This window comes from Physeter macrocephalus, chromosome 10, assembly GCF_002837175.3.
Source record: "Physeter macrocephalus isolate SW-GA chromosome 10, ASM283717v5, whole genome shotgun sequence".
NCBI classification, from domain to species: Eukaryota; Metazoa; Chordata; class Mammalia; order Artiodactyla; family Physeteridae; genus Physeter; species Physeter macrocephalus.
Window position 1 is genome coordinate 87,720,303 of NC_041223.1, and position 22,298 is coordinate 87,742,600.

Sequence of the window (22,298 nt, forward strand, 5' to 3'; positions counted from 1 at the left end):
AACTACCATATGACCCAGCAATTCCACTACTGGGCATATACCCTGAGAAAACCATAATTCAAAAAGAGTCATGTACCCCAATGTTCACTGCAGCACTATTTACAATAGCCAGGACATGGAAACAACCTAAGTGTCCATCGACAGATGAATATAAAAAGTTGTGGTACATATATACAATTGAATATTACTTGGCCATAAAAAGGAATGAAACTGGGTCATTTGTAGATATGTGGATGGACCTAGAGTCTGTCATACAGAGTGAAGTAAGTCAGAAAGAGAAAAAGAAATATCGTATATTAACACATATATGTGCAATCTAGAAAAATGGCACAGATTAACCTATTTGCAGGGCAGGAATAGAGACTCAGACATAGAGAACAGACATGTGCACACAGCAGGGTAAGGGGATGGTGGGACTAATTGGGAGATTAGGATTGACATATATACACTACCATGTGTAAAATAAGTAGCTAGTGGGAACTTGCTGTGTAGCACAGGGAGTTCAGCTTGGTGCTCTTTGATGACCTAGATGTGTAGGATTGGGGGGGGTGGGAGGGAGGTCCAAGAGGGAGGGTATATATGTATACATATAGCTGATTCACTTCATTGTACAAGAGAAACTAACACAACATTGTAAAGGAGAACAGTATGGCGGTTCCCTAAAAAATAGAACTACCATATGACCCAGCAATTCCACTACTGGGCATATACCCTGAGAAAACCATAATTCAAAAAGAGTCATGTACCCCAATGTTCACTGCAGCACTATTTACAATAGCCAGGACATGGAAACAACCTAAGTGTCCATCGACAGATGAATGGATAAAGATGTGGTACATATATACAATTGAATATTATTTGGCCATAAAAAGGAATGAAACTGGGTCATTTGTAGAGATGTGGATGGACCTAGAGTCTGTCATACAGAGTGAAGTAAGTCAGAAAGAGAAAAAGAAATATCGTATATTAACACATATATGTGCAATCTAGAAAAATGGCACAGATTAACCTATTTGCAGGGCAGGAATAGAGACTCAGACATAGAGAACAGACATGTGCACACAGCAGGGTAAGGGGATGGTGGGACTAATTGGGAGATTAGGATTGACATATATACACTACCATGTGTAAAATAAGTAGCTAGTGGGAACTTGCTGTGTAGCACAGGGAGTTCAGCTTGGTGCTCTTTGATGACCTAGATGTGTAGGATTGGGGGGGGTGGGAGGGAGGTCCAAGAGGGAGGGTATATATGTATACATATAGCTGATTCACTTCATTGTACAAGAGAAACTAACACAACATTGTAAAGCAACTATATTCCAATTTTTTAAAAAAAGGACAATGAGAAAGGAAAGAGAAAAAGAAATAAGTAAGGCACACAGGCAGGAAGGAAGAAAGGATTCCTTTCAAGAACTGGACCTCCTTTCCCTGGGTTCCATGTTGTCGTTTATCTTCATGTTTTCTCTCATTTTGCTAAAGCTCATTCTGCAGTAACTAATGTATATGTACATTAAATCATCACATTGTACATCTTAAAAAAAATCACATTGTACAACCTAAATATGTATAACTTTTATTTGTCAATCATACCTCTATAAAGTTGGAGAATAAAGAGCACAAGAATCAATAATGATTGTTTTCGTTCTTGAAATATATTTATTCTACACAGATATTTGTATAATAGTTTGTCTGGGTATATAATTGTAAGTTGAAAACTATGTTCCTTTTGAATTTTAAGCTATCTCTCCATAATATTCTTACCCCAATGTTGCTTTCGACAATTCTAATGTTATTTTGATTCTAGAGTCTTTGGAGGTAAATGTGCATCTTTTTTCTTTTTCTGTTTTTTGTTTTAATTCTCTCTTTGGAAAGTTTTGGGAGCCTCTGCTTTTTCTAGAACTTCTGAAAATTCATTAAAATGTGCTTTGATGTGAATCCTTTTTTGTTGGGCTCCTGCTGGGTTCTTCTAACTTGGAGAGCCTTGTATGTCAGTTCTGGAAATATTTTTTGTCTTCTCTCTCTGGAGCAATTTCCTAATGTCTGCTTTCTTTCTTCTCTCTTTATGCAATATCTATGAGCTGAATGCTGGAACTCCTAAATAGATCATTTAATTTTCTTACCTCTTTTCTTCTATTTTGCATTCCTTTATCTTTTGATTCTATTTTCCCAGGGATTCTCTCAACATCTATTTGATTTTTCTAAATGATTTTATTTTAATTTCAGAGAACACTTTCTGAGTCTGTTTATTTATATAAGCATCATACTTTTGCTTTTATTTTTTTGTTTGTAGTGGATGCACTATTTCTCGTCTTTCTGAGGATTTCAATTACAATCATTGCTTTTATTTAAGTGTTTCCTATTTCTCCCTGCATTGCCTTTGTTTCTTTTGGTTTTCCTTTAAAAAAATTTGTCACACACATATGTTGCTGTGACTTGTGTACAGAAGTTCAGAGCTTCACAGGTTCTGTTTCCTCTGAACATTAATGGCGAGTCTCCTACTTCGGAGAGAGAAACCTAGTATCCAGGAGACCTAAGGGTCTAACTGCACCTGGTACAGCTTTTTCTCCACTCCAAGAACCATTACTAACTTAATGAGTCAGGGAACAACTTGAGAGTGAGTTTTGCGAGCTGCACTGGTCTTCAGTGAGGTCTGCTATAACGAGCAAATTCACATACTGGAAATAAAAATCACAGCACTCACAAAGAGCTTTCTTGACATCTGCCTTGATTCTTTCGTGGTGTTTGTGCATGTGTGTCACTCTCCCCTTGCTCACTAGACACCAGTCACATTCATCTTCTTTCAAATGCTTATCTTAGAATTAAGACAATACTTCTGTATATAGACTGCATACAGCAGGTACAGACTAAAGGAGCAACCCCCAAACTTATGACCAAATAGAACACCATCGCCTAAGGAACCATAAAACTTTATAACATATCTATTCAAATAACATAAGGTAAATCAATTCTTTGTTGACCATAGGAAATCATATATGTAATATAGTGTGCTTAAAAATGGATGTTCCATAAAGACATGTTGATTAATTGGATGTTTTTAAAAGGAGTCACCTGTAGAATTCCTTTAAATAACTATTCCAAGCACTATATAGGATTGGCTAAAACAATGTTCACAAACGTGATCATTACATAAAACTAAGGATGTAAACGAAATCCAGATTTCTGTAAACCTGAGTTTTTGCATGCCAATATTTCTGTGACAATAGTAAAGCGTTTCTATGATTCAAATATTTTATGTTCTTGAGATTTGGCAGTGATTATCCTGCCCAAGTTCCCTTCTCTGAGAGCTGCCACCACCTGCCCCTGGAGTCATGTTTGTACTTCAGGTCTGCAATCCATGGCTATAACCCACTGGGCAGTTTACGTAAGGACTAGTAATGAAAAGACTGGGCTGAACTATTGAGGGTTTCTCTCCAGCAATTTGGAATAGGATCAAAGAGCAGAAAAGTCAGTCAGTGGTGGCTGCTTCTTTGTCACATGATGGAGGCTCCTAGGTCAAAAGATCCCACCCTGAGGAAGCTGGATAGAGAACTATGCAAATAGAGTAAAAAAAAAATCATTCTTTGAGAAGAAAAGGACAATGAGAGATGCCTTGAAATGGTCCCATGTATTACCAGCACATGCTAAGAAAATCTGTCCTGGATCCTGGTGTATATCAGTTCAAGCTCCTGTCATGATGCCCCCACTACCTTCCTATCCTTGGATCCATGGGAAAATCCTGTACCCTCCTACTTAAGGCCTTTTTCTATAAAAACAAAATAAATCACTATATGCAAAGGCACGATTACTACTTTATTGATGCCAAGACACACCTAACAACTGCCAAATAAATGTTACAATTAGTGTTGTATTTCTTCATATCCTCCTTCACTTCCAGAATTTATTTTGATGTAAATGAGAGCTGTACCTCTCAAAGGACTAAAAGAAAATCAAAGAGTACAACTTTCCCTCAGAGAACATATGGTCCTGCTGAAAGTTCCTTTGAGTTTTGCCCTTAGAGTGAGGAAGCTTTCTAAAGATGAATTTATGGGCTTCCCTGGTGGCGCAGTGGTTGAGAATCCGCCTGCCGATGCAGGGCACACGGGTTCGTGCCCTGGTCCGGGAGGATCCCGGGAGGATCCCGCGGAGCGGCTGGGCCCGTGAGCCGTGGCCGCTGCGCCTGCGCGTCCGGAGCCTGTGCTCCGCAACGGGAGGGGCCGCAACAGTGAGAGGCCCACCTACCACAAAAATAAATAAATAAATAAAAATAAAGATGAATTTATGAGTGTGGACAATGATGTCATGGTGTGTGTCAGTGGGCATGTATTCAAGCTGCCACATATAAATCCTGCAGTTAAGAGCCTGCATGAAAATTAAATTACCAGGTTAAAATATAGCTTGAAGAAATAATTATCAATCCAGTGTGCATTTATGCTAAGAAATGTTTAGTCTATTGTAAATGAGCCACCAGGGTGTTAGATTACAACATGCCCAGAGTTACAGAATGATTTATATGAACTCCTGTGCCTCAAGGAATAAGCATATTAGCACAAAGGAACGTGAAATAGAATTACAGGACTATCTGATAACTGAGTGTATGTAACATACTTTCACAGAATCATGTAATAACAACAACAACAATAATAATTAATATATGTATAATACTCTACTGTGTTAAAAGCCTCTTGAATATACTTTAACATTACCTTATTGGAACTTCCCACCAACCCTGTGAAGTACATAGTCACTATTATTTCCTAAAGAAGAACCTGAAGTTCCGAGATGCTAAGTCACTTGATTAAGTAACACAGTTTGGAAATGGAAGAGCCTGAATTCAACCCCCAAATTCTTATATCAAAATTTGTTATTCTTTTACTACATGATATTGCCATCTAAAGTTAAAAAAAAAATGTAAGCTAGCAAGGATGCAAATCACTTTAATGCTGCATTTTTTTTTCAGAATGAAGTCACAAACTGTAATATGGCTCAATAACTAAGCAATCAACACACCATAAAGAAGGAGACTGTGCACTACCCTCTGTGCTGCCCAGATGAAGGCCTGTTCTCCATGTCCAAAGGCTTTGCTGCCCTTTAGGAGTTTTCCCTGAGTCAGTAGCAGTGTGAGGCATGAGGTCAGCTCTGGGTAGTTGGTCACTGGCAACCAGGATTAGCAAACAAGAAAGCTACAACAAGCTGTATCCACAGTCCGGTCAAACCAGAGGAGCCCCTCTGTCACTGTGTAGGGAGGCCCATGGGCCATTATAAGGCCATAGCAGGAGTAATATGAAACTGAAATAACACTTTGAAAATAAAGACACAAACCCCTGAATTACTCTTATCATACTTGCCCTTGTCTTTTCACTGTTTAAAAAAACAAAAACAGACACATGCTCTTCTTGTCCTCATTCCCTGACCATAGGCAAGTGCCTTCCTTTCATATCCTTGTTCTGTAAAAATAGGGATAGCAATTCCTACCTCATGAAATTGTTGAGAATAGTTTAAAATAGAATGCATGTAAAGTGCTGAGAACCATGGGTAGCAAGAGAAAGGCTCAATAACTATTGTTATTTTTATCTTTTTTATTAAGAACCAAAACCACACAGCCCGATGTCTACATTAACTTGACTCTTCCAAAAAACTCTTGCCCAAGAGGATGAAAGTACAGATAACTATTTTTAATTTCAGGAACTTCCTCCAAATCCACATATCAGAACTTCCAGCAAGCCCTAATTACCTCCCTTCTCAGGACAGACCACTCAACCGGACTTGTCAAACGATTACTTATGCTTCCGCACTCTCTCAGAAATCCTTGCTTCACTGTGGCCGCAGATTCTAAACTATTACGTCATGAACTTTGTCAAATCCCCATCAGTTTACTGCATGGAAAGACCTTGCACTGACTCCAGAAACCTCACAGATATCCTGGCCCTTACCTGCCCCCTCAGAAATATTCATAAGATTTCAACAAGACACTGATCTTCCTTACTGGGTTAAGAATAAATGTAGTTTAGCTCTACGATGATGCTTTTTTTGGTGAGTCAGCAGTTAACATTATTATTTTATTATTATTATTATTATTATTATCATCTGTATCTTTCATCTCTATAATCATGTGTTTTCCAAATATTGCCCAAGGGGCTCTGAGACACTGAAGTGAACTCACATGGTGCAGTGGGACATGTGAATCTTTGAGGAAAACACTGCAATCCCTGACATCCATCAGACACCGTATGGGCAATTTTAACATTAGATTGTTATGTTCCTTTTGAGACATCACATCTTTGTGAAACTGGATTTACAATGGTTGCTGTGATAAAAATCAAGTACTACATGGTAGTGTGAAAAGGAAAATGAGGCTGACGGTGATATCAAAATTTGAGCAGTGGTGCAGCACTCCACAGGCATACACGTCTCATTAGTAAGTAGTTATGGCTATTTTGGAGTGATATAAAAAAATTTTTTCTTTTAATGTATGTGCATTATGTATTCAAACGGCTTTTAAGCTGTTAGGACTTAAATATTTATTAAGTTGCTTATTCCTACCTACTTCATAAATGGAACTGTGTGTTTTTTCTTTTGGTCTGGGCGTATCATAAGAAAAGCTCACCAAGACACTAAGGGCACTAGGAGTGAAGAAAGTTTAGGAATGTCTGCTCTAACCTAGTCTCTGTGCAACTGTGACTGGACAGAATTTAAAGAAAAACCTAAATCCAAGGTAACCTGCCTTTGAGGCTCTCTCCAACCTTCAAACCTACCAGTCTTTCCATGGGTTTCTCCTTTCCTCAGACGTCCTCATATGAATTCCTAGATGCCCAGAACTTCCCCTATACCCCAAGGCAAGTTTCCATTCTGATTATCAGGGAGATTAACTTTATACACTGTAGAGATGGAGTTGCTTCTCTCTGTCAACTTAGTTCTTTCATTCAACAAATATTTGCTGAATAGCAGATAGAAGTTAAGCATAGCTCTAGACTGGAGATACATGGGTTAGCGAACTTATTACATTAATAGTTCTAAAACCTTGGAAGCTCATCTGTAATCGGCTAAAGATTTTCCAGAATAAATGCACACTGGAATGATCATAATTTCTAAATTGGGTATCTAATCCAAGTAAATAGCAGAATTTTCAGCCAAGAGATACAGACATACCACCTATTCTGTTCACATTAAATTTAAGCCAGAACTCGGGTTAGTTATGAAACTTTCAAACGAGTTTTTCCAGCTTTGAGAGAAACATACACGTGAATGACCAGTCCTATTTTCATTTTCTTGCTTCACTTCATACACATTCCAAGAGTTTTCATCAAAATGATGCCTTTCTTTCATGGAATCGGCTCTGGGTCATCCAGCTCTTCTATCAGGACCAAGTGATGATCTGTTCTCTAAGCTAAGCTAATACTTTCTTGCTGTAGCTCAAATTTTCTTTTTCTAAGAGCCTCCTGGATACAAGTTCAAATTACCTTTAATATTAGAATGTTCTGAATTATCTTCTGAATATACTCTCAATTTTGTTTTTCCCGCCCCCAAAAAATTCAGGAAATATTTTTTCAAGTGTACAGAGAACTACATTTTATCAATTAATAATAGCCTAGTAAAGATGCAAAAAGTTAAATTTCTTCATGGAGGCTCCAAATTGCTCTGTCTATATGTTCTATTTTCCTTGTAACAAACTCAGACAGATGGAGAGTTGCCTCCAAACTGATCCTTCATTTACAAAACAGAGAAACAAATGAGAGACTCAGAGCTTTTGTATGAGGAGCTCCTGTTTTGGCTTGACAATGAATATATGTAGTTTTCAAACCCCAATAAGCAGAGCAGTACCTTGTTGGATCCACGGGACAAATTCAAACGCACAAAAGTATTATATTATAATTTACAATGAAAAACGGAATAAAGGAAAATATCATTCCCTCTGAAAGTCTGAACAAACCTATTCCCTTTTCACTCCCCTTAGAGTATTACTGTCAGGTAAGGTTAAGGGGGGCCCACAAAACCTTTGGGTCTTAAAGCCATGCCAAACCAAGAACAAGGTTAGTAATTTTTAGGGTCCACATTTTCTCCTTCACACCAAATTGGTACAATAAGAGAATGACACAGTGACAGGAAAAGGAGTCGCCAAACCAGCAACCCCTTGTGACAGTAAGTGATTCTGTTTCCTAAGGGGAAGTGAGGGATGGAGAGCTTCAGCAAATGGAACAATTTTAAGTCCCAAAGTCCGGTGTTTCCTAAGTGAAGACAGGAAAAACTCAATATGAAATTCTGCCTGAATGAAGCCTCAAAACCATTAGGGGCAAATTTGCAAAAACAAATGCTGAATCTGTGCTTCTGTCTCCTTGCCTGACAACAGTGTGCAAACAGCACGCGTGCGCACACACACACACACACACACACACACACACACACACACACTGCAAGAAGAGGCTCAGATGAGAAAAACTGCTCTTCTCAATTGTTTCCAATATGTTTAAGTCCTCAAGGCTTACTTTTAAAATCATTAATGTCAAAGAAAATTAATAATAATGTGCATGCAGGGTTAGCTCTGAGCAGTTTTAAAGTCAGCTGTTTCTATTCCCATTGTCCTAAGTCTCTCCTTTCCCAGCGTTCCCAGCACAGCTCTCCCTAAGTGGACTCAGTAACTCTGGTCTCTTCCTCTGCCCACTACCCACACCCTCCCATCCAAACCCACTCGTTCATACCTTCATATGAACCCAAGTCACTGTGCAACTTCTCCTAGGGATTTGGGGGTTAAACTTTATCTCCAAAAATGATGTAAATGGCTGTGACCCTCATTGAGGAGATGGAAGACATACATGAAACAGGTAAGGGAGTTACCAAAATTATCTTTCTGCTAATGACTTATAAAAATGCAGGATGAAAAATCTTCTTTCTGTTTTTATCCTCAGGGACTCTATAATGGAGAAACTACTTCTGATACATTCTCTTACCTTCAACATTTCTTCCTGCCTCCTAGCTTCGTACAAACTTATACAGATTTGAAGTTTTCTTAAAAAAAAACTCCTGGACCTACCAGGGGCTAGTTTCACTTCAGTCTTACTCTGGGCTGCCTTTTGGCAAATTCTACATGCCCAAAGGGGTTGCTGGTTAGATTGTTTCTGAACTGGAGTGTGCAGCTGAGGTTCTGATTGTTAGGTAAGAGTTCTGATTAATTCCATCTATCTATAGACCTGCCACAGCACCAGGAGCTGATTATGCTAGATTAACAAACAAAGCAATTCAATTTGAAAAACAGATGTTTAGTCTCTATGCTCTCCAGGCTCTCACAGCAGGGAGTCAGCCTCCGCAGCCCAGAACCTTTTACATATTTTCAGGCTCGTGTCCTGCTGGAGAAAAGCCCAGGTGTTTGTGTGAAGGACTCTGGTGGATGGGTAGCCTACTGAGTGAGGAAAAACGTTACACGCAGTTGTTGTCCTGAACTTGGAGAGACAGAAGTGTCATTTCCTTGACATGCAAGGCATTGTCACGTGCCAGAATGAACGAGCTGATGATCTGACTCTCTTCTGAGCAGTGAGAACGTCCGGCACTTCCTTCCTACACACTATCCCAGTGAAGGAAGGCTTTAAAACTTCCAGGTGTATATCCAAAATCATTGAGAACAGGCACTTAAACAGATGCTTGTGTGCCGGTGTTTACAGAAGCATTATTCACAGTAGCCAAAAGGTAGAAGCAACCCAAATGTCCATCAGTGGATGAATGGGTAAACAAATTGAGGTACAGGCATGCAATGGAATATTATTCAGCCACAAAAAGGAATAAAGTCCCGACAGGCTACAGCATAGATGGATCTTAAGAGTATTATGCTAAGTGAAATAGGCAGACACAAGAGGACAAAGATTGTATGATTCCACTTATACAAGGTATTTAGAATAGGCAAATTTATAGAGACAGAAAGCAGAATAGAGGTTGCCGGGCGTCACGTTGTGGGGAGAAAAGACCAGGGAGTTACCGATCGTTGAATGGGTACAGAGTTTCCGTCTGGGGTGACAAAAAAGTCCTGGAAATGGATAGGGGTGATAGTTACACAACATTGTGAATGTATTCAAAGCAACTGTATTGTACAGTCAAAAAGGATTAAGATGGTAAACTTCATGTTATGTATATTTACCAGAGTAAAAACTAATTTTAAAAAAGAGTGCTTCAGAGTTTTAGTGACAGCATCACTCACAGGTGTTCTATTTATGCAGAGAGAAGTTCAGGTAGCTGAGTGACGCGAAAGACTGGTTGCTAGTCGTCCATGTTAGAAGTGCTTTACGGTTTTTGCCTGGTGTTTACTTTGCCGCATAGTTCATACTCCACGCCCTCCCGTGTCCACAGCTTACCTCAGGCCTTAATCATTTCCCACCTGTTCTGTATTGCAAAAACCTCTAATAGTTGCCCCTAATCATTCATTACTCATTTCATTCTATATTAAAAAAACCCTGAAGTCTGATCTTATATCTTAACTCTAGTCTCTGCTTTAGTTACCTGCAGTGGCCCCTATAACCTAAGAAGTTACAATCAATGGGACATTATCATTCCCCCCACACACTTAGTCTATCCCCTGGCCACTTGCACCAGCCCCCTCCTCCTCACTGCTATGTTCCTGCCAGGCTGGACTTCGTGTTGCCCAGGACATTTCCTCCATGTGAACGATCTACACCACCACCCCGGCCAAGGCAACCTGAAACAGCTGTCTCCACGGAAGGGAGCTTTCTTGCTGCTCAGTTCTCTTGCCGTGAAGACGTTAGAAGAGCACCAGAGCGATGTGGGACAGTACCCACCGCTTTCACATTTCCTTTCCAGTCCAGCCCCTCAGGTGCTTGATATCGCCTTCTTTCAGGTATAACATCTTCAGTAGGTTTCAGCCATGTGTTCCTCTTCCTCGGGAGTAAGTCGGCCACCTCCTTAGCTGACTTGTATATTTTTGTTCCAGTTCCATGGGTGTTGATTTCCAGTTTCACTTTCTGAGGGCAACTCTATCCAGGCTTAGAACTCAGCTCACTGTCGCTCATACCTCCCAGCCTGTGCAATATCCCAGCCGGTGCAATCTTTAATCAGTCTTCCCACACAGATTCTTCTAGGCTATTTGCTCCATGGAACACTGCCAGGTGATTTATTTCCCTATACCTAGTACCTCTGGGAAATACAGAAACTCTTGCCTCAGTGTGACAGTAAGAAATTTATTATCAGAAAAAAAAAAAACATAACGAGATAGAGAGGGAGCTTATTGATTATTATAGACATCTACAGGCACTGAGAATTACTAGATTCTTTAAAACCTAAACTTCATTGCAGCCAAAAACAATGTGTATACTCATTCAATAAGCATTTTATTAAGTACCTACTAGACACTGTTCTAAATTTGGGAGCAATAAAAATAAATATGACATGGTTCCTGCCCTCAAGTAATGCATGGTAATAGAAGAAGTAGAGATATTAAAGAAAGACAGGCAATTAGATGTTTTAAGTGCAACAACAGAGTTATTCAAAAAATAGCGGAGGGATGAGGATAAGTGAACAAAACCTGGTCTGGAAATCCATGACCGTTTTCCCAGACACCTTCATTCACAAACTGAATCTTCAAGAATGAATAGTGGCATAACATAAAGAATCATATTGAGGCATAGGATTAATCATAAAGAACTCTAAGAATTTGGGTAGAAGCATTTTACCTATCCCTAGTCTCTTCCCAGGGATCTCACAGGAGAATAAGCATAAATGGAGGACTTCATGTTTCCTCCATTTTTAACTAATGGATCTTTTGGGGGTTGAAGGCATTTATTTAATCTTAGTTCCTTATGACCAACATGAAGGGTGGAAAAGCAAGAGTATACATTTCCAGTACATAAAATTTAAGTAATTATCACTCAAATGTCTGGCACGGGGGTACCATAAAATTTTGCCATGCTCTATTTGGAATAGAAAGGGACAAACAGTATCTTGGAAAAGATAGGAACAAAATCCTCTCCTTCTACCAGTTTTCACTAAATGAATTTTCATGATAATGTGGGAAGGGGCAGCCTTTGGGGTACAACTGAGGAAGCATTCTGATGAAACTTTTGTGAATGCTTCTCTGTCTACACCAGGTTTAAATCCAGACTTTGCTGACATGTAGGCCATGTCATGTAGAATAGCATGTGGCTACTATAATCTCACAGAATCTGCCAAAAAATGCCCTCTGACTTCTTTTATATTCTTTCAAGTTGCTCCAGACCCCCAAAGGGTCACAACCATGAAAGACTTGGAGACACTTCCTAGTAGCCATAACAAGCAGGAATCAGCTAGTCGAGGAGGTGAAGGGGTGACAGCGTTTCAGACAAAGAGGCATAGAACCACATGGTCAGCCACATGCCACACAGCAGTGCGGGCTGGAGAGATGATGGGACTGGAAGCAGGTGGGGGCCGATGGAGGGCCTCTTATTCCACAGTAAGAAAACCGATGCTGTAGACAATTAAGTCATACTGAAGGCTTTAGGAAGGGCAGTGAACATCGACCTGTGTTTGAAGGGTTTAGTCTGCTAGCTGTGTAGAAAATGGAGCTGAAGGGAAATAAAGACTGAATGCCCAGAGACCCTCTAGGAAGCCAGCAAGAGTTTATGCAAATGAGAACACAGGTAATAGAGACAGACAGGTGGGGACATCATTTTAGAACACTCAGGGATTGATTGGATGTGGCTGGTGAGAGAGAAAGAAGTCTCAAAAACGGCTCCTCAGTTTTTGGTTAGAAGAACTAAATGGGTAGTGTTATCATCAGTTCATCAGTTGAAATAAAGACTAGAAAAGGAAATGAAGGGGGAAATGAAGAGTTCTATTTAGGCTGTGCTGTGTTTGAAGGGCATATAAGACACACAGCTGGGGCTTCCCTGGTGGTGCAGTGCTTGAGAGCACGCCTGCCGATGCAGGGGACATGGGTTCGTGCCCCGGTCCGGGAAGATCCCACATGCCACGAAGCAGCTAGGCCCGTGAGCCATGGCCGCTGGGCCTGCGCGTCCGGAGCCTGTGCTCCGCAGCGGGAGAGGCCACAACAGTGAGACGCCCGCGTACCGAAAAAAGAAAAAAAAAAAAAAAAAGAAAAAGATACACAGCTGAAGATGCTGGATGTAGAATCTAGACAGAAGAAAGATTTGTCAGGAGCAAGCGTATGGGTTGTACTTAAAACCACGAGGCCTGATGAGATCAGCCTAGGAGAGTATGTAGATGGATGAGAAATACTGGCTGACAGCAGAAAACAGAGCCTTGGAGGACAGACACAAAAAGGACTGAGAGTCCAGAGGAGAAAAGGAGCATTCTATAGTATCACAGAATTCAAGTTTTGAAAGTGATACTTTGAAGAGAACAGCAGAGATCAGCAGAATCCAGTTCAACAGAGAAGCCGAATAGTGTGTGTACGGAAAACACCCATTTGGCAACCGCTGACCTTGTGAAGAGCAGCTTCGGACTTTTTAAAGAACAATTTCTGTAAAATGATGGAGGCAGAAACCAATGTGCATCGGGAATAGAGTACACGGAGAGTGAAAGAATGAAGATGACTTTTCTCCTGCGGGTGAGTGAGGACGTGGGGCTTTGCTGCTTCTGGGTTCAGCACCCAGTACTCCGGGGTCTCCGATGCAGAAGCAAAGTGTAAAGACACTTGGTTGTGGTTGTGTCTGCGGTCATTCTGTTTCCACTTTTACTCTCCACACCTCCAGTTAGTTACCTGGACTATAAGTTCTGTACATCCCACCTTACGGGAGGCAGCAAACAAGATATTCTATCTGCCTACAGAAAAAAGACATTTCCACAGCCAAAGCCTCTCAGATTTTGCTGGAGAAATTAGAACTCAATCTCTTTCATAGTTACTCATCATCTTATCATCTTATTTTCCTTCTTTCTTGCTTTTCTTGTCATTCAGAGGGGGAGAGAGAGAGAGAGAGAGAGAGAGAGAGAGACTGCCTTTCTGTCACCTCGGTCCCCTGCAGTCCTCCAGACACCCACCCCACCCAGCTCCACAGGAAAGAAGCTCCGGGACTGCAAGGGCTGTGAAAATATTGCTCACCACCTGAGAAGTGCTCAGCAATGAAGACATGAATGAATAATGCATCTCTAACACCAGTCTTGTTACACATATTTGCACTCCTCTTTCCTGGTCTAGACTGTAGAATCCTGGCGAGCAGGAGCTGATTTATGTTTTGTAGCATTTTTTACACCCAACTGTGAACTAGGTAGTTAGACAAAAACCCAAAGAATAAAAATAGCTTCTGCCTTTGAATAATTAGAAGAATTAAACTAACACACATGAAAAAGTTTGGAGAAAATGTTAACACTGATTCTGGCTCTAAAACTATTCGTGGAGATTAGAGATCTGTGTGTCCTGGAACTGGCAGGAAAAGTTTAGGAGAAGAGATAAAATTTTACTTGTCCCTTTGAGAAGGGGTTGGTTTAAAATAAGTGAAGGGGATATAAATTCAACACCTGTGTTGGCATTGCCGAATTGCAGGAGGAGCCAGAATTAGCCCAGCATAGCACAGTGGCGAGGGCAGGGGAGCCCGAGGTGGATGGGACAGGAAGAGACTGGCAGTGCAGTCGAGATGAAAGCTCTTCTCCTTCTTGGAGAGGGAGGACAAGATGACATAGGCTCTATGACTACATTTCAAGCCTGTATTCTTTGCTGGTAAACACGCATAGTGAAAATACTTTATACGGACCGTTCACAGGTTTGAAATCCCAGTTCTTCCTCAGGGTCCTGGTAGAGCTAGTGCAGCTGACTTGGCTGGGCCTCGTGACTCCCCCACCCCGTGTGCTGATGCTGGCGGTGAATCTGGGAGGCCGTCTGGGAGAAACATACAGGAACAGATTTATTTTTCAGAAACGTTTATTTTCTCTTGGCTCATCAATGTTGATACAACTGATAAAATACAACCAGAAAAGACAGAAAAGCCAGAAGAGATGGGATGAAATGAAGCTGAGTAAAAGGTTGAAAGCATTTAAAGTGAAAACTCTTGCAGTACTGTCCGTTTCCTGTGGACGATAAAATAATATTTCTGAAATAACTCTAACAGGAATAAAGAAGTCACTAAAAGTCAATGCTCTTCTCCAAGTCTTTTTAAGTGAGAAAAAAAAAAGTCCATTCTGCAATAATGTAAAAAAAAAAATCTTAATTATGCTGCTTATGGTGTCTATGTATACTTGTTCTATTTTTGAAGACTCATCTATGAATTCCATTTTTGCAATTAGTGACATTTGAATAGCTCATCATTCACATGAAAATATTTTTAGTTTGCCATTCTCACTGTAGTCAGCAAAGAAATCACTGTCACTCATTTTAACAGTGCTCACTCACAGTGCTTGGCATATACTAGATGCTACATAAATATTTGCTGAGTTCAATTCTCAGGAGATTTACTTGCTTTGCAGCTAAAAATGTAATATAAAATGACTAATTTCTAAAGAAACATCTTTTTTCAGACTCTCAAATGCCACAGCTTAGGATTTGTTTTGTTTTGTTTGCTTTGTTTGCAGTAACAGCAATGAGATATAATCATAATAATTTACTCCCCTCTACCCAACTACCAGAATTAGAATTTCTCTAATTCTTGATGGACTGGACACAATACAGAACTTTCAGAAATTGAATGTATCAACTAATTTTTTTGTATTTATTGACTTTTGAAAACTTAACTTGGTTCCTAAAAAGTTTTGAAGAAATTCCAAATGAAAAACAAAATTAATAACAACAAGATAAGCATCAGTACTGATGTGATAACATTCTTTTTTGTGTGTGTGTGGTATGCGGGCCTCTCACTGCCGTGGCCCCTCCCGCCACGGAGCACAGGCCCTGGATGCGCAGGCCCAGCGGCCACGGCTCACGGGCCCAGCCGCTCCGTGGCACGTGGGATCCCCCCGGACCAGGGCATGAATCCACGTCCCCTGCATCGGCAGGCGGACTCTCAACCACTGCGCCCCCAGGGAAGCCCTAAAGTTCAAACAGAATGAAAGAGAGGGTATTTTTCTAGCAGTGTTTCATCACATTTCTCTTAAAACTTTTCTTGTAGTTGATTTCTAATCTCACAACGTTGTGGTCATAAAGGATGCCTGATATGATTTCAATTTTCTGAAATTTACCAAGGCTTGCTTTGTAGCCCAGCATGTGATCTATCCAGGAGAATGTTCCATGTGCACTTGAAAAGAATGTGTATTCTGCTGCTTTTGGATGGAATGCTTTATAAATACCAATTAAGTCCATCTGATCTAATGTATCATTTAAAGCCTGTGTTTCCTTACTGATTTCCTGTCTGAATGATTTGTCCATGATGTAAGTGGGGTGTTAAAGTCCCCCACAATTATTGTGTTACTGCCTATTTCTCCTTTTATGTCTGTTAACATTTGCCTTATATATTGAGATGCTCCTATATTGGGTGCATATATATCTACTTGTTGGCTATCCATTATCTGTGGCAGTTTAGAAACTTTAAAGTTCAGAACCGTTCCTTCCGAGAAAAGGGTCTGCAGAGAAACAGTGTGCAAAACAGATTATTAGAGTTGCTTGGATGGAAAGTGGGGGGAAGCCATGGTGATCTAGGGAATCCTGCAGTCCACAAGGAGTTGGAGGCCAGAAAGAGCTGGGTTCTAAGCACACAACTCCACTAACTAGACCTTCCAAGCTTCAGAATTCTCATCCATAAAATGGAAAATATTACCTATGCTGTCGAACTGTTATGAGAATTGAATGAGATGATTGAAGTACTCAGTGCAATAAGTTGCAATAAGAGGTCACTGAACAGTATTATGGCAGAAAATGTTGGCACTCTGCCTCCTCTCCTAGAATCTCCATTCACCATTTTAGTCCATGCCACCTACCACCTCCCCTTCATCAGCACATACTCTTGCTTTGGGGAGAACCCAGGCCAAGACAGATGAAGTGCCTGAAAATGTACATCACCAATGCACTGCAGTCCAATGGCCCTCACCCTGTGACTGACTGATGGGTGCAGGAGTATTTCACTATCTTGCCTCCTTCAGGATCAAGCTAAAGCCACCTCTGGAACTTGCCCAAGAAGAATACTTCCCTACTTGACATATCACCTTTCCCTGTGTTGCTGCCCTACCCCCAGTAGGTCTCCTGGATATGCTTCTATAACAAAGCCTTCACATAGGAACACCGCTCTCGGGGCCTGCCTCTGGGCAACCCAACCTAAGAGGGGTCAACGAATGGTTATGAGAATGATATACAAGGTACTGGATCATATTCCTAATTTCATTTTCAAACACTCAGCCCCATTACATCCTCTCCATGGCTTCTCTAATTCAACCCCAGAGGAACCAAGGGGCCCCCAAGGCACCATGAATGTGCATGCCTCTTTTCTTTCTGTTTAGAACACCTTTCCCTATGAGAAAAACCCACTCATCCTTCAGGACCTAATTCAAATCTCCCCTCCTCTGTGAAACACCCTGAAATCCCAGCAGAAATATCAATACTTGCTCTGTGAGTGCCCTTAAATTTTGTATCTATCTCTCCTATAAAATATGCCATATTGCATTGGTGACTATGTCTGGGAACTCTGAGAACAGTGACCTGATCCTGGGTACCTTTGCATTTCACCCAGTTCCTCTCCAGCCATCCTCTACCCACCTTCACCCTAATCACGTACATGTCCAAAACCCTTTCCTCAAACCCTTAGAACCAGATGAGCTTTGGAACTCAAAACCTCCCAAGCTTGGAATATTATTACAGACCATGTACCACATCTTACAGAACATTCCTGGCAGGTTCTCGGGTGACACTCCCAAACCTAATACGGTGCAGTTTCTTCCTTGAGAGAAGTAAGTATTCACACAAAATGAGATAAATAAAAAATGCACGTAGCCTCATATCCATTTGGGTTAGGTTTTGCCACTAAATGAATTCAGGCTTTTTAGAGTTTTTTGAATTTCAGATTTATAAATAAAAGGTTGTAGACCTTTAATAGAAGCTCAATATGTGTATATTGAACTGGACTGGAGAAAACATCTTCTCTTTGCTGTTTCCACTAAATCTCCTTTCTGCTTAAAGCTATTAAGAGCAGATTTTTCAAAGTTCCTGGATACAACTGCTTTTTACAGAAGCCAAGATGAACTGCCCAAATCACCAGATTTCCCTTCCTGATTCCTGGAGAAATAGATTATGCTATTTTCCTGCTGCTCTGAATGTCAGAACTGTGAAGTCAGTTCTTCTATACGGATATATAAAAATTGCAGAGCCTGGAACACTACTAATTTGACTACCAAATCTGAGGATAGCAAATCACTTAAACACATGCTTTCCTTGGTTTGCACTTGGCTATTAATAATCTCACAGACATGAAAACTAAATCCCCCCAAATGGTGTAATGATATGTGATCACTGGAAGCATCTTAGAGGGCACCTAATTCAATCCCTTCACTTTATAGATGATGAAACCAAGGCTCAGAGAGGTTAACTGACTTTCTCGGGTTCACACAGTAGGTTAGTAGCAAAGCGGAAACTAGAATCAAGATCTCTAGGATAAGTTTTCTTTTCTCCATGCTATCTTGCCTCAGTAAAATAGGACTTCTTCTAACACTGATCTTTAATCCTTCTATTCTAAAGGCAGTTATCCTATTCTGTTCTCTGAATAACAACATTGCATGCATGGTGCCCTTCCTGATTCTGCATACCAAGACTGTCATTTGAAAATGGAGAGGATAGCAGCTTCCCCTTTACTGAGTCTACATAATATATCAAGGTCTGCACTCAGAGCCTAATAAAAGGAAGATCTAAGTGGAAGATAATATTACTATAGGTTATTATGGTTCTAGCAGACATACATTAAAGGCTTAATAAAATTATTTTTGGAAATATTCTTAGATTTTTTAAAAATTATATTTACAGTAAATTAAAATATATTAGGCTGATTAATCAAATTCTTAATATAAAATGATTCCAAAGTTCAAGACTCTTACAACCGCTTTATTGAAATACTGTCACTCATTTAAACGCTATACACGTTTTAATTTGCCAGCTCTGTAGTATCACTTAAATAGGGATTTTGAATTAAATTCTAATCATGGAATTTAAACATGAAAATATCAGTTCAAGGAAATAACTATTCGTAATGTGTATAAAGTGAAACTTTAACACAATTTTAAATATTATTACCTTATGTAAAGAGTTGTAAATATTTCCCCCAAACATCAGGTAGCATTAAACTTCAGAAAGAGGTAGTAATTTTTTTAGCTAAGTTTTATCTACAGAAAAACGAAATTACCGGAGTAAAAAAAAAGAACTTTGCATCTTTTTTCCTATCACATCATATATCCTGAGAAGTTTTCCTCCTCCACTGGCCACCCTCTTCCTTCCTACTTTAAGGAAAGTGAAGAGAAAGAGATAGACTACAAAAGTGTACTTGTGGGTCCACACCTGACCAGAGAATGTGAATACACAGGAGAGGTGAAAACACAGAAATGGAAAGGTTAAAACGTCAGTTTCCCTCCAACCTCAGGCCATGTGGACTACAAACAAGAGAATCTAAACATATTCTCTCATCAGTTCCTTCCTCTAAAAAAAGCACTGATTATCTTCAGTGAACACATGTGAACCCCTCCAACACTTCAAAGTTACTGTTAATTGGAAGAAAAATCAACAGTTAGCCACCCTGAGGTGCCCTGTTAAAATGTCCTATCATCAAACCACTGAGGACAGATTTAGTCCCTCTCAAAACTAACAAAGCAGAGTTCAAACGGATGTAATAAATATACCTGAAAGAAAATCCTACAAGAATCCAAGAAGTGAGGACCTACCCCACTGAGCCTCCTATTGGCAAGAGGTAATCTTCACATTGATTCTTTCATGGACCATGCCAAGTCTCATTCGGGTTTCTTGAGGAAGTGGTATAGCTTCATGTTTCATTTCATTAATGATCAAGTTTCCCAACCAATGTAATTAGAACAGCCAGGTCCCTGAGCACTCTTAATTAATGAGAAATTCAAAGCCAATTCCACACACCATCTAGGTTTAGTTTTCCATTCACCTGTTGCCATTCATTTGAAGGCAGTAAAATCTCTTGGAAATGTTTGTCCAAAAGTAAGATTTTTTACATAAGTTTATCTTCAAAATGGCTATTGGCACATAACCCATGGCTGCAAACTGCCCCCCCCACACATTTCTAGCACCTCTATGATCACTTTATGTGAAATGATTTATTCTGTTGATTGTAAGACTAACCAGTACAATGTGAAACGCACTTGAAGTGTTAGGTGGGCAAAAAGATAATGTGAAGGGAATATCTGAGTAAAATCAAATGCAAGGATTTTTGTTTCGTGTTGCTTTTACCCTCCTGTATCTTCACTACCTGGGACAGTGCCAGGCACATACTAGGCACTGTGTAAAAACTTATTGAATGAATAACTGTCTTCTTCTTTATTACTCACACTTGCCACATAGTCCCAGGTAGTGCCTTTGAAACTCCACTAGCTTCTCTACAGGCCACACCCAGGGAGGCATCAACCCTGCAGGATGGTCCCAGGAAGCACCCATCTACAGATCGCCTCTAGCATCGTCTCAACATGAGACATCTGCTGACCCAAAATAAACATCGCACTCAGCATACTACGCTGGCTTCCATAAAAGTGTCTCCCATTTCAGTCAGGATGCTATCTAGACGTCACTTTTTTATGCCCATGTGAACAATTGACGTTTGATGTGTAGCAGTCTGGGTTCAATCGGGAAATAGAAATCACATAATGGGTTAAACAGAGGAAGATTAGTATAAAGAATAAACCATGATAAAAGATAAAATATAAGGAAACTCTATATAATAGCCTAGGGCAGAGGGAGAGCACTCAAAGAAGAACAAACTTGGGAGGGGGATCCCCTTGCCAAGGCTGGGGATCAGACCCCATTAGAGAAGAAGGTATATTTCAGTCCAAAGGAAGGCAGAAAAGTTTGCCGCTTTGTCCAGCCTGAAGTTGGTCCACAGGCTCATGGGTGAGAAGGATATAACCCTCCAGAATGGAGGTGAAGAACAGGTGATAAGCACCGGGGGTGTGGGCATGCCGAAGGGGTGGGGGCCCTCTAGGCTGCAGAGGAATCTGGGAGCCAATGCAGCTGGGAGGCCTTTAGACACAGGTACAAGCAGGAAGCCGTTGGGACACCAGCTCTCATTTCAAGAGGGGTGTAGAAAGGCTATCAGCAAGTGGAGGCTGCAGGGAGGCTGAGGATTCCGGGCCCATGGCTGGGGCAGAGCTCCACCAAATGTTTGTACTCTGACACCACTGATACCACCCACCCCCCTCCATCTGCTGCAGCAGGAAACAGCGGGAGAGACCCTTCTCTGCCGTGTCCCACCAGAGCCCTTTACAGAGAAAAGTGAACATCACGCTCACCGTGAAGAAGAGACGCCTTATCACGGGGCACATATAGAAGGGGGAATCTGGAGCAGAAAGGCAATAAAGGAATAATGGCGCAGATCATTATCTCAAAAAATAACACTGTTGCTTGTTTCTGTGCATGGGCCAGGTGACATGTACAAACATAGTTCTCAATTTGGACACAGTGCAACCCCATAGAGCTGTCTCTCTGAGGAGGCATCTCCCCAGAGGATGCCTCAAGTGAACTCTCAAACTGGGGGCAAGGTGAAACTTATAACCAAATCAGATTTGGGAACATATTTCTCCTGAAATATATTCAGACAGATCCGTAGGACAACCACTTGTCCTAAATAGCCACTAGAGCTTTCCAAGTATAATGATTACAGTTATCATAGAGAATCAATCCATCTCCATTCCCATGAATCTGACTCTACGTCCACCCTGAAATTGTCAAGAAAACATTGTTTTTTGCTTTATTATCTATAATTACATAGTATTTCAATAACTTGATTGTATTCCTCACCAATGAAAGTCTCACACATATCATCCCAAACTACTTGCTACATCCACTGCAGTGAAAAGAACACCCCTCTTTGCTGTGACCCTTGGATCACAGACTCCTTTGGTTGTATGTCATGTGGGAAGTATGCATACCTCCAATGGCAAAAAGCATTATAATCCATTAAGTATTTGCAAATTCTCCAGTGAGTTTCCACATATCGAAAATTATAATAAGGGAAAGAATCCAAACAAACATTTTCACTTCTAGAAATTCTGCTCATCTCCAGATCTTAGAACCAGATTCTTCAGGAAATCTATTTAATCTTTGATGTACAGTCTTTGGCTTTCCTGAAAGTAACAATTCCTGACCGTTGAAAGATTGCTTTAAAACTTGAAACACAGAAGAGGAAAATATGAGACGTCAATGTTTATTTTTTTAAGATAACCCACCTCTAGAGTTT

At 40.5% G+C, this 22,298-nt stretch overlaps 1 long non-coding RNA gene across 3 annotated transcripts in view; it reads right to left on the minus strand.

The window, feature by feature from the left end:
* The window catches only part of LOC129392481 (uncharacterized), a 460,125-nt gene that overhangs the window by 238,109 nt on the left and 199,718 nt on the right, over positions 1-22,298 (minus strand). For 2 of the 3 annotated variants that reach the window (XR_008618434.1, XR_008618432.1), the window contains exon 4: positions 14,679-14,803. The exons of the other annotated variant lie outside the window; for it this stretch is intronic. This is a non-coding gene — a long non-coding RNA (uncharacterized lncRNA). The remainder of the gene's footprint in view (positions 1-14,678; positions 14,804-22,298) is intronic. 3 annotated transcript variants of the gene reach the window in all.